The sequence below is a fragment of the Leptonychotes weddellii genome, chromosome 5, assembly GCF_054177405.1.
Source record: "Leptonychotes weddellii isolate Sample4059 chromosome 5, ASM5417740v2, whole genome shotgun sequence".
In the NCBI taxonomy this organism is placed as follows: domain Eukaryota; kingdom Metazoa; phylum Chordata; class Mammalia; order Carnivora; family Phocidae; genus Leptonychotes; species Leptonychotes weddellii.
The window spans coordinates 126,266,074-126,280,548 of record NC_138373.1 but is presented as its reverse complement, the minus strand read 5'-3'; the positions used below and the strand labels follow the sequence as shown (position 1 = coordinate 126,280,548).

General features: G+C 34.2%; 1 protein-coding gene across 18 annotated transcripts in view; it reads left to right on the top strand.

Annotated features, from left to right (window-relative positions):
• The window catches only part of PPFIA2 (PPFI scaffold protein A2), a 464,553-nt gene that overhangs the window by 215,289 nt on the left and 234,789 nt on the right, over window positions 1-14,475 (top strand). Inside the window, exons 1-2 of one of the 18 annotated variants that reach the window (XM_081822144.1) lie at window positions 6,893-7,026; window positions 7,753-7,789. The exons of 14 other annotated variants lie outside the window; for them this stretch is intronic. The gene's annotated coding sequence lies outside the window, so the exon portion shown is untranslated. 3 more of the 18 variants (XM_081822142.1, XM_081822146.1, XM_081822145.1) reach the window with 3 other exon arrangements.

Below are 14,475 nucleotides of genomic sequence, written 5' to 3'. Positions count from 1 at the left end.
AATCAAATAATACATTATATGTTTAAAAAAAAAAAAAGATAGCAGGAGGGGAAGAATGAAGGCGGGGGAATCAGAGGGGGAGACGAACCATGAGAGACTATGGACTCTGAGAAACAAACTGAGGGTTCTAGAGGGGAGGGGTTTGGGGGGACTGGTTAGCCTGGTGATGGGTATTCAAGAGGGCACGTATTGAATGGAGCACAGGGTGTTATACACAAACAATGAATCATGGAACACTACATCAAAAACTAATGATGTAATGTATGGTGATTAACATAACATAATAAAATAAAAAATCTTAAAAAAAATATTCCTGTGGTAAATCAAAATTATATGTTGATAGTTATGCTCTAGGCTTACCACGAAATTGATATAAATGAATTTGAAGTATATTAATACAAAACATGGAACCAGATACACAGGTAGAAGTTTCCAGATGTGTTTCTCCTGCTCTGACATCCACAGAGCCCTACCATGTACATCCAGCTGCCTATGTCACATCTTCATTGGGACGTCTCATAGATACCTCAGACATCCTCAAAAGAGACGTCTTGATTTTCCACCTTCAAAACCGGTTTCTCTTTAGGCTCAATAAATAACACCACCATCTTTTCAGATTCTCAACCCGAAATTCTAGGATTCATTTTTAATCTCTTCCTTTTTCTTCTATGTCTCCCATCCACCAATTCCCAATGGAAATCAGCAAATTCTATCAGCTTTACCTGATTTCATGCATCCAAACATCCTAATTTACTTTCAATGTAAAGCACTATCAACTCTTAACTGAAATATAACATAGTCTTAACTGGCCCCTGTGCTTCCATTTTTGTCTCCCTACCATAGCAACCAAAGCGATCACTGAAAAATGCATATCCAATCTCATGCCTTCACAGTTAAAACTTTCCAGTGCCCCCCAGTGTAGGATTTTGGAGGGAAAAAAAACCCTTCAAATCCTCACTCTGGCCTTTATAGCCTGAAGTGTTACACTCAAGCCTGCCTAGGTGCTCTGACCCCAGATATTTGAATTATTTTATTTTATTTTATATATTATATATTTATTATAGTTTAGTATATATTATGTGCATTCATATGTTTATTTACTTATTTATTTTTGCTCTCCATTCCCACTCTTTACATACAACCATGAGGTCTATTTTAATACATAGAAAATATTTATTTGATGATGACTGTGGTTTTCAGAATTAATATTCAGTGGTTTAAAGTTATAAGTCCTAAACTTAATTTTCTCATTTATAAATGAGAAATCATACTTTTCTACTCATAATTTTAGCAAGTCTTAACATTTATAAGGCTTTTGTTAAATCTATACTTTGCCATTTATAAACTTAATTAAATCTTTTTCTGTGTTTTGGTCTGCATCATATAGTTAATAAATTTGATTTTCCTTTTAATGGCTTAAATGGTTTGACAGATAACATCATTTTAAATTGCTTAAATTACTCTCAAACCTTAATAAAAAATACATTCAAGACTAATTTCCCTTAAATATTTCAATACTGCAAACTTAATATGATTTTTATTTAAAATCAGAGTTCTAAATCAAATAACACAAAACAAGAAATAGCCTTGCTCACCAGTGTATTCTTAGTGTTTAGAACAGAAATATAAAGCTTATGTTCTCCTTGGAGGTTATTCTCATGGTGGACTATTGGATTGGGTTTTAATTCTCCCATCTGACTTTCTCCCATCTTTTTTTTTTCCCTTCCCTGCAAACTTTTGTTTTGTTTTTTTAATGTAATACTCATGATTCTAGAATTATGCAATATTAAATACAAAGGTTAATAGTATATTGAAACAGCAGAAAAATATTAAGTCAAAAAATGTGATATTGCCTCATCACTTGATGCTGGAAAGGTAAATGAAATATTAGCATTAGGCTCAGATATCTTTTTTGATTGGCTAGAGAAATCTATAATTACCTCATTTTTATATATTGGACTTAAATTTTTATTTAATATAGCAAAGTGTTTACTTTGGTGGTATTTCTTAGTTTAATGTGAACCATTAAAATAAAAATGATTCTTGTTTTGGCTGTCAGTTTGATATTTTCCTCTTCTGACACATTGACTTTGATAATCCATTCCTTTCTTAGTTCCAGGTGAGCTCTTCTTAACATTGAGAAGAAAGTAAGTTTCATTAATGAGATATAAATTAGGATATTTGATTTTTTGCATTTCTTCTTCTAAAATTGGAACTCTAGCTGCAGTATTTTAATTTTAGAAAAATAATCCAAAGTTAGAATATAATACATTTTACTGGTACTGAAAAATATCACAGTGTCTCTTTCATAGTTACTATTATAAAATATGTATTTTCATACTCATTGGTTTACTTAAATTGTAGAGTGTACAATGACTTTTAAACATGAAATATAATTTTCTGTTGTTCATGCTGTTGTGTGGGTGAGCACTGTAGTCCCACGATTTTGAGAAAAATAAAGCTTGGCTTTAGCATATTTCCTCTGCTGCTGATTATAGAGGTAATTATTCTGATGTTGCTGTGGAAATACTTTTAATAACACTTTTTGTAGATTGTGTTGCCAGTGTAATATTTCTGTTTATTTACTTATTTACAAATTGGTGAACTTAAATTACATTTTGTAGGCAGAAACAATTATAAGGCACTATAGCTTAAAGCTGAAAACATAAGTACTCTGTAATTTTAATGGAATGCAAATTCCTTCCCATTGTCAGGAACTTCTTTTAATTCACCTCATAACTAGAAGTTTGCCTACTTCTACTTAAAATCAGCTTTTTTCAAAACAAATGCTCGCTCTAGAACATATGAAATATGTATGGATATTTTCTTCAGTAGAAAGCTGTTGCTTTATATCTAATTACGTTCTAGAAGGTGGAGTCCTGTGCATTTTACCTACTTCTTGGTGAATCTCTGAATTCCTATTACCTATGTCACTCTCTAGTTCTTGATGTCTTTTAATCAAACTGTCTGCTTTAAGACTGTACCCTGACAGCCTCTGTCTACTGATGGCGGCTGCCCTAATTTTTGCTCACTGGATAAATGGTGCTCTGTCATTCAACAAAAATTATTGAGTATCTACTAAGGGCCAGGCACTATTCTAGGAACTAGGATACTGAAGTGAATAAAATAAAGACCCTCCTTTGTGGAACTTGCATTCTAATGGGAGTGAATGGTGATTAATATAATATAATATAATATAATATAATATAATATAATATAATTATATATATCAGATGAACACTAAGCACTAAAGAGAAAAGTAAAGCATGGGGACACTGGAAGTATTAGGGAAGGTTTATCTGAGATTATATCTGGACAACAGCTCAAAGAAGGTGAGAAAGGGACTATGCAGATATTTGAGAGGGGCTGGGAAGGGTCATTGTGAACCTTTTCAAGATGAGTTAGGAGAGTTTGAGAGAGAATAGAAAGAGTGGAAGCAAATGCCATGAGTAGAGACAAGTTTTTCAAAGAGTCTTATTCTAAAAAGAAGCAGAAAAAAATGGGATGGTAGCATGTAGGAGATGAGAGGATTAATGATATGCTTTCCAGATGGTTGAAATTGCATGTTTGTGTGTTGATGGAAATGGTCCAGTGGAAAGAGAAAAGAAAAAATCCATCAGATGCCCAAATGTAGTTTCTTGGTCTGTTTTCTTAGTTTACCCATATAGTGCTGACATCTATTAAAATAAGATTGATTAGCCCAATTCCTACAGGCAAAGAAAATGTTATGGTTCAAAAAAATACATCAAGACACAAGCATCTTGATCATATAATTGGCAAGGATTTTTCAAAATTAATCCTTCTTGTCATCACTATTTTATAGAATTAACTGAATTTCCCACCAGTTGTGCTATTATGTCATAGCCTTAGTTCTTCTGATCAAAATCTAATTTAAATTCTCATAGAGAGAAATCCTTTATTTTAACCATTAGGTCACACTCCCATCTAGAAGCATAAGTACCATTCTGTTACGGGAATTCCAAAATATGATAAATATATCTATCAGTTAAAACAAATAAATCATATGTAGACTAGATCAGAACCATCAAGGTATGAGTAGTTAAATATCATTAAGAAATCAAGTGTGTTAAATATTTTAAAATATCTGATATTTGTTATTTTTATCTTTGTAACTCAATATTAAGAAATGTATTATTTTTGGTTTACATTATCATATGAGTAAAGTATTAACAAAATGTCAAAATTATCAATTCAGTTACTTAATAATTTTTTATAAACAAACAACTAATTGAATGATTAATGTTTATTTTATACTAAATCCTAATAGTTCCTTGAGAATGTAGCTTTAGAAACTATCAGTTCAAATTTTACATTAAAGCAACAGAAGCCCAACTAAAACTGGCTTTAAACTATGGCGTGATTTACTGGTAACTGAAAATCCCCAAATAAGGCAGGATTCAGCGCTTGGTGGTACAATACTTTAGCTAGTGTCATCAAGAACACAATTTCTTTTGTTTCTCTGTTCTGCCCTCCAGAGATATTTTCTCCATCATCAGATAGGTAAAACACAGCCACAAAATTGGCTTCCATTAGCAACCAGGGTCACATACCTCCTTATTCACATCTAGGAGGAGACAGAACACTTTGTGATTCCAGAATTCCAAGTAAAATATTCAGAGGGTACGTCACTAGGACAGTGTCTGAGGACAAGAAAATAAAAATGCTGACTACCTCAAATCAAAAAGATTCTCTGAAGTTAGGAGATTAATTGGCTTTTTTCAGACTGCCTGGGATACATGTAGGAGGTGTAAATAATTGTTCTAAAATCTTGATACTTAGGATAAAAGGAGCCAGCAATACCACTACTGACCTAGATGTTTATAATAATTTCCTGATATTTTTACTTTATTTCTTTTATCAATGATTGGATTTCTTAGACAAGAGTAGAGGGAAATGTATGGGAGTTTTATTATGTAAGTATATTAATCAAACCAACAAAAATATTTACTGATTCACTGAATTTTACAGATTAGAGGTGGTTCCTGCCTTCAAGGAACTCAGAGTCTCACAGGAAAAAAAGATGTGAATGAGCCAGAGATATAGCATGTTAAGTGTTGTAACTGAGTTAATACACACTGCTGGGAGAACATACATAAAATATCTGTATTACTTTTCTAGTGCTGAATAATAAATTACCACAAGTATAGCATTTTAAAATAATACACATTTATTATATCACAGTCATCCTGGTTTTGGAATCTGGGCATGATTTAGCTGGGTTTTCTGCTCATTCTCACAAGCCCATAATTAAGGCTTCAATCACTCAGATCTCAGTACTCATTTGGGGCTTGGGGTACTCTTTCAAGCTCATAGGTTGTTGGCAGAATTCAGGCCCTCATGACTGCAGTGAGGAGGCCCTCAACTCTTAGAGACCAGCTAGCTACATTCCCCTTCAAGGTCAACAGAAGAGTCTTTCATCTCAACGGGGGCCAGTCCCTCTTTTAAGACTTTCCACCTGAAAAGACCAACCCCACCCAAAATAATAATACTTTTGATTAACTCAAAATCAGTGAATTTGGAACATTAATTACATATGCAAAATCTCTTTAACTTTGCCATAATCTGTTGACTAGGAGCAAGTCACAGGTCCTGTCTGCACTCAAGAGAAGGGATATATATGGGTGCCTGAGTGGCTCAGTGGGTTAAGTGTTTGACTCTTGATTTCTACTTGGGTCATGATCCTGGGATCCCGGGATCAAGCGGGTGTTGGGCTCCCTGCTTAGCGGGGAGTCTATACTTCTCCCTCTCCCTCTATCCCCCACCCCATTCATGCTCTCTCTCATTTGCTCTCAAATAAATAAATAAAATATTTAAAAAGAAAAAAAGAAAAGGGATGTATAGAAAATGAACAACAGAGGGAAAAAAAATCAGTGTCATGACCCTGGCCCTAGGGTCCATTCACCATAGGAGCCAAGTATAATCTATCTAAAGGAGCGGAGGCTTAAGGAAGACTTCCAACAATGGGTAACAATGGGTAAAATGTGAGTTTGGTTATGGAAAATTAGACATTTTTATTTTATTTATTTTATTTTTTTAGGATTTATTTATTTATTTGAGAAAGAGAGAGAGAAGCACACAAAGCACAGAGAGAGAAGGAGAGATAGTCTTAAGCAGACTCTGCTAAGCATGGAACCCGAGGCAGTGCTTGATCTCACAATCCTGAGATCACAACCTGAGCTGAAATCAAGAGAAAGATGCTTAACCAACTAGGACACCCAGTTGCCCCAAGATGTTTTTAGATAAGAGAGGAACGGGCATGTAGGTACTGAACTAAAATGAGCAGAAGTGTATATGGAGTTCTAAAGTGATTAAATGTGGAATAGAGAAATAGGTCCAATATTCAACCAAAACATTTATGAGAAAAAAATGGCTTTAGCTTTGACTATGTATGGCCATATCATAATATGTCATAAAGAGTTTAGAATTTCCTCTGTAGACAGTGGAGAATGATCACAGGCATTTTCACTTTTGTCTATGCATCCACCCATTCATTCATCCATCAATATTTACAAAAGGTACTTTGTGCAAAGCACCTCTTAGATGATAAGGATATGCAGGTAAATGTTATGCTTTCCCTGCCACCAAGAACTTACAGTCTAGTGAGTAATGAGTCAAATTCATTTAGCAACTTGTATAAATGTGACTATGAGACAAGAATAAATCTGTAACTTACTTGGTTCAGTCCCAGAGAGACTTTGCCATCCAAAGAACCCAGTTCAGCAACCAAAATTATTTCAAAATAATTCAGTTCCTTTACTTAATGTTTCTTGAAACTGGGAAGGGAACACAAAGTTGGCAATAATATTTTCTAACCTTTCCCCTTTTTTCCCCATCCACTGTCCTCAAACTAGAAGCAACATGTTAAAGACCATACAACCTCCATCTGCCTGGGTTCTGAAGTGAGTGGGTGGAGCCAAGTTTCCCAGGCCACTGATTAGAAAAACTTCTATTGAGATGGAAGGGTTTCTCTGTTGCAGAAGTGAAGATCACCTTAACTAATAAGAGGTATTGTATCCATGGATAAGAGCCTGGGAGAGCAATGCATTCCAAATAAAGCTCCATTTCAGTCAAAACAGGCAAATGGGAAATCATTCTATGAAGAATGCAAGTAAATAAGAGAATGATTTATTATGGAAAGGGCTTCTGAGGAAAAATTTGGATAGGAGGGAAACAAAGTGGAGTGAAATGAAGAAGTGATGTAACTTTTATAAAGGTAAGTCTTGCGCAATAGGTAAGGTGAATTATAGTACTGAACCAGCAGGAGCCTGTGGGCAAAAAGCTTGTGTAACTTCTTATTCAGAAATAGTTCTAAAGAGATGTAGTACTGATTGATTCAAATTTTTCTATGTCTGAAGCATTCTGTATAAGAATTTTGAAAACATTTTTTCATAGAGCCAATCTTTAGATAGATATAATACTCTCTTTTAATGTATCATATCTTTCTGAACCCAGAAGACATGTAGAGTTACATTAAATTTTGCAAATATATATATATATATAAAATCCACACTAGATGGGCAACGTGTATTTCTAAAAAGAGGGTATTTATGTACATATGAGAGTACTTATTCATTCCCTGGGAAGGTGTAGGCAGTGGAACCAAGAGAAAAATAGAGCCTGCAACAAATTATTTTGAAGCAATTAAATAGCTAGCTTTAAATATCTTGAATAATGAGTGCTTTCAGTCCAGTTCACATTTCTTATATATTTTTTCTTCTTTTAAATCTACAGATTTAATATTTTCAAAAAGCTATTATGGAACAAATAGGTGAGAATAGCTATTTTAAATATTTTTCCTTTATTCTTCCTAATTTCTTCTCTTAGATAAGTGTATTATCTGACTATGCTTGTTTGGAATAAGAACAGTTGCAAATGTCGATCCTTCCTCTTGTCTTTACATAACAATCTACGATGTAAATTTGATAATATAGAATCAAGCAGTCTGGACATAATTTAACATCTTCATAATATAATAACATAGATTATATATAAAAATGTACAGTGATTTTAACAAAAGTCTATTAACATTTCAAAATCTCTCAATTTGGATGACCTACTGCTATTCAAAATTATACTTCAATTAAGAAAATAGTCTTATTAAGCACTCACTGCATATATAGACCACACTTACTATTGTGGTTCATAAATTGCAGGTGCTTGCAAGTACTGGCTCTTATCCAAAGAATTAGTGATTAGTAAAGATCAGAATAAACCTCCATCCACTCAATTCCATGATTAATATTTCAAATTACCACTCACCAGAGTTACTGTATAAGCAGCATTTATTAGTGGCTGTTATCTAGGGCATGCAGAAGGCTGGAAACTCACTTTGATCTTTTGTTAGTGATCATTAGACCACACTTTCTTTCATGTGACTCCTGAAATTTCTAAGTGTCAGGAACACATTGTTTTCCGTTACTGCTAATCATTTATTTACAGTCTAGTAATTCTTTTATGAATATTTAGCACCACTCCTTTTTTTAATGTACTGTAATTTTTGGATTTATGTGATTCTCTAACATTATATACAAAATTGGGTAGCCTATAAAAAGAAGTTTCTTTTACAATACGTTGATAATTTGGCACTCCTCCACCTTCCCTCCCTCCCCGAAAATGGCTTCTCATCACACTTCCAGTAGAATCCAGTCTCCCTCCTTGGCTGCCAGGTACTGCATGGTATCAACCCTGCCTACCTACTCTCTCTCTTCTCTTAACACACTTACTGTCACCCACTCTGTTCCCAGCACACTGGCTCTTAGAATATACACTGCTTTTCCCACCAGTGGAAAGTTGTGTGGATGCTCTCAGGAAAGACAGTCACCACTTCTGACCCCCTCCCTCACAGCTGTTCTCTTGACTGACTGCTTTCTATCCTTCAGATCTCAGTTCATTTGTGTGTTTTGTTACGTGTTATTCAGTCAAAACTGTCAAAGTGGCTGGCACAGAGTAGATGACCAAAAAAGGTGAAGGAAGGAAAGAAAGGAAAAAGGGAAGGAAGTAACAATTGTCTTTTGCATTGTTTCTTGCATACTGTTTGGAGTTACAAATACATAAACACAGATAATTCCATTTGAAAACTGATTCATTACGAGTATTATTATGATAAGCTCTACATCGCATTTGTGTGATATGCTTCTACCTCTTAAACTGTGTAGATTTTAGGAACATGTTAATTAACGCAAGGACTTGAAACATTTCTTGAAGTATACTATTTCATGCGATTTGACATACTGTAGATCTTTGGATGGTTCATTATAGTAATGAAAACAACATTGCTGTAAACAATCAAAGTAACATGCATGTAAGTTTATGGATATAGGCTCTCCTATTGCAAGCTTATGTAATATGGGTCTCTATAATTAGCTAATCAATTTAACAGTTTTTACTAATTTAATTTTCTTCTCCATTTCCTATTAATAGATTGTCATGGTTGATTTACCTGATGTAATTAATAACTTGGGAGCTGCTGAAAGGCATTGTTAAAGTGAATCTTTAAATATTTTCAAGCTATTTAATTTCCTTCCTTAAAAACGGATTGAAGAGTAGAATCAATTAGAAGAGAATAAGAATTTCAGTACAATATTAATATAACTTATAGTTATTTTAATTGACCAATTTAAGAATTCATTCAATAAGTTATCTCATATATTTTTAATCTTTGAAAATTGTATTGTTGCTTTATTTCAAGTAATTATCATGAAGAAGCTGGGAAATTTTATAAGAGGAAATAGAAAAGGAAAATTTTCAAAGATATATATTCAAATTTCACAATATATAGCAAAAATATTGCCTTTGTATTTTTGTATGTCATTGACTTTATAATAGACTTTTCCACTTACCTTTAATGGGTAGACCAAATAAAATTTTAAGGGTTTGCTTCATCTTAGAATTTCAATTCTGTATAACTCACTTATTCAAGAAAATATTTGAACATGTATAGTGTTCTAGTTAAATTAAGGAATTATTACTAGATAATTACGTTGTTGATTTACTTGGTAAATATTTATTGAGTTCTTACTTTGTCTTACATTCTGAGGCAACAGCAGTAAAGAACAGAGTCTATGACCTCATGGAAATTATACCTGAATAGGAAAAGAGGCAGATGGATAGATAGATAGATAGATAGATGTCACAGAAAACTATAAGGCAGGAAAAGTGGTTTAGAGAATGTTAGGGAAGAGAAGGAGATGATTGAAAAGGTGACAGTGTACAAGATTTTAATGATGATTATAATGATGAGTTGTGGTATTAAGACGGGCAGCTAAGCATGTGAGGGCATCAGAAAGTATAAAAAGATGATATGCATTCACTTTGAAAAAAAAAAAAGAGATGATATGCAGTGAGCATGCTCTTTCTAGCCTTGAAGAATTGCTGAGTTTTGGGTATGTGAGACAGTAGAAGATGGTTTATATAAAATGAGATGTTTATAATTGAAATTATGGGAATTTGGGTATAGTTATTGTTATTAGTGGGACAGAGCATAACCTTGAAAGAAGGTGGCTGAGATATGATTGAGGATTGAATCATTGAAAAAAAAGAAGGTCAAGATTCTTCTCCGTAGATATTGAACCATTGGGAATTCTGACTGGAAAAAACAAAGTGGCAGTGAGCTAGGTGTTAAAATCTTTAAGAAATGAGTAATTAAATATAATTAAATTACATGTAAAAATTACTTCAAAAAAGAAAGGTAGCAGGCAGTGTAATCTGAGAGTTTGGGCTTCAAAACAAGGAGTTGTCAGGAAGCAAGTAGTCTGGAAGAGGCAATGAAGAGTAAGGACTCCTGTGCTAGGCATTTCATTGGGCATCTAAGGTGATTCCATAGCAAACAAATGTTGCTAGTTTATCTGGTGGCTATGGTGAATTGGTGCTCAACACCATCCCACCCTTGTTCCAATGGGGCTTGATGAATAGCAGAACATGGCAAACTACAAGTTCCATTTTCAAGATTCTCTTGCAGTCAGAGCTTCAGATGTGATATAGGTTTAATCTCATGCCCTCTCAGAAAGCTCTTGTTCTGTAATTTCTGCTCCATTGGCTGACAAGCACACTAGAGAGGCACGTGCGGCTTCTGATGCAGAATCAGCAGCAGTCTCAGGATCTTGTCAGGTGCTCTGTGGGTGCTGAGCGGCAGGGCATGTGGCACATCTCACTGGTGCAGGTTGTAGCAGATATGCTGTGGTTCTGGAGCAGCTACTGCTTTTGTTGTTTTTTCTGCTCGCTGCAGTGGTGCCAGAGACTTCCTGACTGGGGGAAGAGATAGCAATTCCCCTGGATCCTGGTTCTGTGGGATGTCTTTAAGGTTGGTTAGTAATGTTTAACCTAAAGTCTATTTCTTCAGCCCTCCCAGTGAGTCAGTCAATTACTATGCTGTGACAAATCCCCCCACAACTAAAGTGGCTTCTCATCTCTCTAATAGAGCCTTGAGCAATACAGAACAGTTAGTCAGAGAGAGCTACATAGAATTCCATATGGTAGACATACAGGGAGGAATTAAGGAAAAATGTTACATTAATGACTTCTTGTAGCTTCCTCTTTTGATCATGAAGCCTTCCTTTTGGCTCTGTAGAATGTAAGGGCTATTTATTCAACATGTTTTCATGTAGGTTTGATAGAAGTTCATGTCTGGCATTATCATTATTTTTCATTAATTATCTAGTTATCTATGGTTCTTTACTAAGCCAGTATGACAAATGATCTACCTAGCCCAGGTGCATGTCTTTTCATAATTAACCTTCTAAAATAGTTCAAAAGCATGGACACATTTGTATAAAATACAGTAAAACAACTTCACTAGTTTACTGAGATTGCTGTAACAAAGTGGCTTACAGTAAACTGAGTGGCTTAAACAACAGAAATTTATTGTCTCACAGTTCTGAATGCTCAAAATCTGAAATCAAGCCATTGGCAGGGTTAATTCCTTCTGAGAGCTGCTAGGTAGAATTTGTTCCATACCTCTCACCTAGCTGGTGTTGCCTTGTGGATCCTTGGCTTGTAGATGGTGTTCTTTCTGTGTCTTCACATGGTCTTCCCTCTGTGTCTGTCTCTGTGTCCAAATTTCCTTGATTTATAAGGAGACAATCATATTGAATTAGGACCCAACCAGATGACCTCATATTAATGTGGACATCAAAGATCTTATTTCCAAATAAGGTCACATTCACAGGTACTGGGGGTTAGAACTTTAACACCTTTGTGAGAAAGCACAATTTAACCCATAACAACAACCAAATAAAAATATAAATGTCTGGTATGTGTAAGGTAAGGTAAGTGTATAGTAGAGTTGATAAATGGAGACTGGAAGATTGTGTAACTAATCTACTAACTTAATCTCACAAGAAATGGACACGTATCAGGAAATATCCTCATTTTGCCAATAAGTAGACTGTGTCTCTGGGTATTTGCATAATTTGGCCAACTTTAAATAAGCATAAAGGCAGTTTTTGAACTCTGAAATTGTAGAACTGATCTATTTGAAACACATTCAATACATTTTTCCACTCTTCTACGCTGTTTTCCCAAAATAGAAAAGCTACGTAAGAATTAAAATCTAGAAAGCATCTTTTTCTTGATACTCATAATCTTATGGAAGAATATAATATTGTAAGAACTGTTTCAACCATGAGGAACAGAAAATGTGTGTGCTGGGAATTTAAGCTCCTTCCAGGTGTGTGGTGCTGATACGGTGGAAACTTTGGTAAGACTTTTGGTAAGAGATGATGAGGACTATGGGAAAGGAGAGAGGGAATGAGATCCCAGAAATATATCTGGGATAGAATTTGTAAGTTTTGATGATTTAGTAGATGTGTAGTAATGAGAAAAAGGGGAGTTTAGAATGACTCCCAGATTTCTGTTTTGAAAGAAGGACGTCAGGCAGAAAAGCATCCATGTGTATATAGAACCATATTCATAAAGAGAAGACACAGGGAAAGTAAATTTTGAGGGCATGGGATTGGAGGTGACTTTGAAACATCCAGATGATGGGCACTAAGAAGTTTGAATATAAGAATCTGAGTTGATGGAAAAAGCCAATGATAGTCTTTAGAATCCAGGACTGAATATCAAAGTAAACGTGAAAGAGTAGTCAAATTGAAACATGAGTCAGAAATCAGAGAAATGGATAATGAAATCGAAATAATTGTGACATGATATTTGGAATTTTTTGCAATATATATTTTTATTTGTTTAATTATGTAAGCACAGTATGTTAATCAATATCAATATTATGCATTTGGATTTGTGTATTATTTGTATTAATCAGAATATGATTATATACATACTGATTAATCCTCAAGATTTTTGAGAAACAGTGGGTTTTATCCTAAGTGTAAGGTTCCTTTTAATATACTTTTTGCCAACCATTCAGAACATCAAGCTAATAGGAAAGAGGGGGGGAGCCTTATTGTAGGTTCCATCACTGTTGAGTTAGCATCATCTGCTATTTTTTAGGCGCCAAATATTGTTGATTACAAATAAAGTATAATTTTAATTGTCAGCTCATTTTTATAGTGATTTTAAAATACTTAAGTGTAAACAAGTATTGCAGAATTCATGAGATGTCAGTAATAGGAGCATGTTATATTTTCTCTCTCATTAAATTCATTTTAGTTTTCCCATACATGATCTTACAGATTAAAGCAAATAGCAGGGAAAAACTCTGAAGGAATGCAAAAAAAAAAAAAAAAAGTGCATAAGAAGAAAGGCACTAAGCATCTACAAGTGATTCTTCTTTAAAATAAAAGCGTAAGTGACAGCTTAAATAGTGAAATGTCATAGAATAATGAATGAGTTAATTTATTTCTACAATCTGTTATAAAGGAAAAGACAGTGGATTGAAGCAAAGAAAAAGGCTAAATCATGTAGTGTATTTACTTTGAGAAATAGAAATCAAATTTATTATTGTATATAAGTAATTATTTTGAATGTCCAGTTTTGTCATAAATGTGTCATTTAGTTGTTCAGAATACTATGGTACCTCCCTAAGTCTTTTTTTTTTCCTGCATTTTTTTATTGAAGTATGATTAGCCTACATTATTATGTTGCTTTTAGGTGTACAATATAATGATTCCACAATTATGTACATTATAAAATACCACAGTAAGGGCGCCTGGGTGGCTCAGTTGGTTAAGCGACTGCCTTCGGCTCAGGTCATGATCCTGGAGTCCCTGGATCGAGTCCCGCATCGGGCTCCCTGCTCGGCGGGGAGTCTGCTTCTCCCTCTGACCCTCCCCCCTCTCATGTGCTCGCTCTCTCATTCTCTCTCTCTCAAATAAATAAATAAAATCTTTAAAAAATAAAATAAAATAAAATAAAATACCACAGTAAGTATAGTTACCCTTTGTCACCATACGGTGTTATTATAGTATTATTGATTATATTCCCTATGCTGTACTTTTCAATTTTGTTATTATTTTTTTAATTTAAATTCAGTTAATTAACATATAGTGTATTATTAGT